The sequence below is a fragment of the Octodon degus genome, unplaced genomic scaffold, assembly GCF_000260255.1.
Source record: "Octodon degus isolate 3935 unplaced genomic scaffold, OctDeg1.0 scaffold00084, whole genome shotgun sequence".
Taxonomy (NCBI): domain Eukaryota; kingdom Metazoa; phylum Chordata; class Mammalia; order Rodentia; family Octodontidae; genus Octodon; species Octodon degus.
In genome coordinates this window covers 7,902,935-7,908,120 of record NW_004524660.1, presented here as the reverse complement: position 1 = coordinate 7,908,120, position 5,186 = coordinate 7,902,935, and positions in this window count along the sequence as shown.

Sequence of the window (5,186 nt, the reverse complement as noted above, 5' to 3'; positions counted from 1 at the left end):
TACCTTTCTGCAGTTGATTCTTTACTGTCAACGCTATTATTTCAGAGATATCTGGTTGTGATTTCCAGTTTCCTCAGTGCTAGTGTCTTGTGCATTTGTACTGGGTGGACTCGGGGCCTGAGACTGCATTTTGTTCCTTCTCTTTGTCATTTTGTATACCTGTCTTCAGACCTTTGGTGTAGAGGTTAGAGTTATTACCTTAGCACCAGGTCTGGATCTATGAAGTTCAGATTCCTCCAGTTGGGTGTTGTTTTGTTCTGGCTGTGTACTCTACTTCTTTCTGCTGCAGACTTTAGAGTTGAACCCTTTGTGTCTCTCTGGGAAGATGTTCTGCTCCTGAATCAGCTGGGTGGGTCTTCCCTCTAGCCTCTTTGCAGGGAGTTCTGCTGAAGGGTTCCCTGCTGGGCCTGAATCCTGGGTCGAATGAGGATCCTGAGGCCCCGGGTCGTCTCACTCACTCCCCGGGCCTGGGCTCTGGGTCTATTCAGGATCCGGAGGGCCCCAGGTCATCTCACTTGCTCGCCGGGCCTGCGCTCTGGGTCTGTTCAGGATCCCACGGCCCCAGTCGTCTCCCATAATTCTTGATAGACATTCACAAGTCACAAGTGAACCCACAAACAGAATTGTCAACCTAAGCCTCAAGACATAGCACCATGTGCATTGGAACAGTTTATTCTAGCCAAAGTGAGTAGAAAATGAAGAAAAAGTGTGTGCATTTTTCCACATAAAGTGTTGTGAAATGAGACCGAAGGGGAAGTTTTGTAGATTAAAAAAAAGCAAGCAGTTTACAACACAGTGATAATTACAATGAACCGACAAGAATGGCAGACATTGATTTTCTGTAGCTCACACATATACATTCCATGTAAGAATTTCAATAAACTAGAACAGGGCATTTTCTAAATCATTTGTGGCTCTATTGTCACTTCTAAAGCACATTCTTGAAGGAGTTGAAGCCTAACATGGACCACACTGTGAGGCTGAAACCCAACAGATATCTCAGTGCAGTTTGACCTGTAGGCCATCTCCTGTAATTTTTTTTAAAAAAATTTTATGTTTTGTGTTAGTTAATGCATACAAGTGAAATGCAAGGAGGGTGCAAAGGTAGTTGGCCATTCTGGTTGCATAAATAAAAGCAAAGATCCAGCAGTTAGCATCTGAACCCTCTAAGTGGGACGGGAAGATGAGGCAGGCGCAGCAGGGTGGAGAACACTGCATAGAACACTGCAGGCCTCCCCTCTTACACGGACTCTCCAAAGAGATTCATTCCTGAGTGAGAAACAGGAGCGAGATGAATGACATTTTTCAGAGAACAGAAAACTAATTTTAGTCTTAATCACAGATGCCAAAATTTTAGAATGTATGTATTTTGTTGTGTGGATATATCAAATAAATTATTCGAATATTTTGATACTGGGACTAGGAACTCGTAGAACATCAGAGTTTTTGTGCTAGTTTGATTCCCAATTATATATCATTTGTTATCCTTAAGTCCCTTGCCTCAAAAAGAGTAGATATGAAGGAAAAAATAATGCTAGACATAGCAGAGGTAGATTGCAATTACTACAAAAATAATTAATCAAAAAAAATCATTAGGCAACTCCAATGAATAAAAAGTAAAAGTTATCTATCTATCTATATCTATCTATCTATCTATCTATCTATCTATCTATCTATCTATCTATCTATCTATCTATCTAATCTCCTTGTGCTACAGACAGGCTCTTGTGCTGCTGATCTGCATTACTGCCAAAGTTATATATTTTTGTTAAAAAAGCAAAAGTTATATATTAAGAGACTTTTAAGGTCTTTCGCAGGAAACTGAACAGATGGGCAAATACAAAATCTGTTTGCTATTTTTGACCTTGAAAACGAAACTCTGAAAAAAAAAGTATAGCTCAGAGTCATCTGTAAAATCAGTTTCTAGGAAGAAATAGTTGCGTTGAAAGGGGTTAGGTACAAATAACACCCGTTAGATTTTTTTTTTTTGTATTTAGGGAAGGGTCTACAGGGTGTTCAGGGTCTCACTACTAGGTCAGACTCGTGGTGATCCACCTGTTTACTGCCTCCCAAGAGCTGGGATTATAGGTGCTCACTACTATACCTAGTCTCAAGCCACCATTAGATTTAAATAAAAGAAGTATATTTATTATTTTCCTATAACTACAAATTTTCCAAATGCAACTCACTATTTTTTTGATTTGTAAGGATCTTTTGATTCAAGCAAAGACATTTACATAGATCATTTAATCAATGCACACTTAAAAATGCTATAAACTGTGGATTCCTTAGTGGCAAAATGGAAACAAATCAGGAAAAATGCTTGGATCTCTGACTTGTTATTACTTGTGTCTCAACTGCTGCTTCCGTGTTTGTGTTTGGATCCTGCTCGGCTCTGCCCATGGACATTTCTTCAAGGAAGAAACAATGCGTGTCCTAACTACTATGTTTTAATAAGCTGTTCTTTCTCTTTCAGTCATTTCTCCTCTGCAGTTTTATCTTAATTTCCCAGAATAAGTAAAGAGCTTTCAGGTAATGATCTCCCTGGTGCCAGCGGGCCTGGCAGAGCCAGAGCTGAGATGAGGATCAGCCAGACTACAGTGTGCCCAGGGCCTCCCCCAGCGTAACCTCTTGGTCTCCCTGCTTTTGTCCTTCTCCTAGAAAGCTCTAGAACTAATGCCAATGAGAAATTGCACAAGCTAGTTATTCTCCATAATATGAATAGAGAAGTGGTTGATCAAATTTTAATGTGTATTACCTTTATAATTTGTTTTCTGGCTTTCCCAGCCCCTGATTTATAATTTGAATGCAACTGAATTGCAGCAGCCCATTAGCATACACACTTACCGAGGTTTGAATGGCTTCAGGTTTAGGGGAATCTGTGTTTATAAATTTTTGCTCCAAAATCCTATTGTCATTTGTTGATAAAATTCATTTTGAATGAAAAATTCCTCATTGTTTATGATTTTTGTTACTGAAGTTAAATATAACAAAACTATCATTTGATTTATCAGGGATAAAACAGAGGGATGTAGCATATGATAAGATTTTAGAATCCCATTGTCTGCAAGGTAGTGATAATTTTATATATTTGTTTAATGTTTGGAGAGGTAAATAAGAGCCTTCTTCACAGTGGGCTACTTCCTTGCTGCTTTAAAAATAATATTTTACATTGAGAAAGGTCTTGCTAAGCCACTAAGTAGCCAAGCTGAGCTTGAATTTGTGAGTGTTCTGTTGCAGTAGCTCAGAGTTTTGGCATTATAGGTATGAGCTGCTACACCAGCTGAACTGCTGGCTTCACTAACTCTGCTGTTTTTGCAGAAGAAAGTCCAGACAGAAAGTGTTTTTCAATCCCATAATGAGTACTCATATGCTACATTTAAAAATTGCATCCAGCAATACATCTCTCAGTGGCCTGGCTCATTCCACCCGAGAATGGTGTGATGTATGAAATCTCTAAGGAGTGTTGCTTTAACCTAATGCGTCACAGAGATTCTCTGCTCTCGGGCGTCGTTTCACTCTTCAGGCTGTAGCTTCTCATATAAGGAGCTTATTGAGAAGCCCTGTGAGTGGTAGAGGCAGTGCTACCCTGCTCAGAAATGCCTCCTTCCCTTTAGCCCTCTGATCACATCTTCCCTTTATTTCTGTACATGCTCTGCCAAACTTTCCTGACCTCATGGTCAGAGGGCCTGGCCTAGCGGGCTTTCTTCACTGATTAAATTCTGCAGGCATCATAACTTCTGTTTGTGTTGAGAATAACACTGTGAACATAAGAAATCACTCATACTAGAGATGTAGGGCACCATGGGTTGGTTTTTAATTTTAATGTAAATTCATTTTGAAACTGATATCTAAACAAAAAAGTGTGCATGATTCGGGGTTCTTTACGATATATCAATACATTTATACCTCAGCAGGCAGCCGTGCTCATGACTAAACCACATTTTAATATCTTGTGTAATATTTAAGTCAGGTTAAATATGTGTAGCTTGTCGAATATTTTTCTCAGTGGTATAAATATTCAAAGTATTTATGACTTATTTTTAAAGAATCTTTAGAGGGCCGGCCAAATAGCTCAGTGGATTAAAATGCTTGCTTAGGCAGACCGGCCGGGGTTTGATCCCAGCCTGCCGTGCTGGCCCCGCCCCCGGGAAGCGCTGAGATGGTGACTGAGAATGGGCATGGAGGAGCGCGCCTGTAATCCCAACAATTTGGGAGGCTGAACACTAGGATCACTACGAGTCTGATCTATGCAGTGAGGCCCTGTGGATCCTGTAGACCCTTACTAATATATATATATATATATATATATATATATGGAATCTTTACGCTTTTCACAACGTATCAACTTACTTTCCCATTTACTAGTATGGAAGGGTTGGTTGCTTTCATTCCTGACTAGTACTTTTTGTCTTTTGTCTCTTTCATAGAGGCCTGCTTGCTGCAGCAATTTTATATTTCCTTGTGGTTTTGATTTCCAGTTCCCTTATTTAGTCTTGAACATTTCTTCATTCAACTATTGGTCTCTTGTACATTTTCTTTTGAGAATTTTGTCTTGAGTATCTTCCTAATCCACAAACCAGGTTACTTCTATTTTTGCTGATTCAGATTTTAGACTTTAGGTTTCATTTTATACTCTAGATAATAGAATCTTACTGGATATATATTTCCAAACATGTTTTCCCATTCCAGTTTGTCTCCTCAACCTATTAATTATTTTTTTCCCTCTGAGTAAGTGTTAGAGTTTGATATACTCTCACGTCTCCGTTTTCTTTCGTCACTCCTGTATCGTTGCCATGCACCTAAGGCATTTCCTGGGAAATTTCTGGTAGGTTTTTGAATTCCACATGAACACTGAGACACTTATGACTGATATATTGGGTTTCATGGATTTACATGTATTTTATGGATACTTGCTGCATACAAAATAAAATAAATAAAGAAATTTTGTGTTGCGATTCTCTTCTAAACTTTATATTTTTGTCCAATCACAGTTTTATTGAAGTCACAACATAGAGCTGAATCTATTGTGTATCTTCCCGCAGGTCAAACCACCATCTCTTGCACTGCAACTGAATGATGTTGTTAGACTTAAGATTTTGAAAGCTGGTCGATCACTTTTGTCTGTGGCCCATAGTCTCCTTGAATGGAAAATTTGGAACACCAGTGAGTTACAGGATGTCACA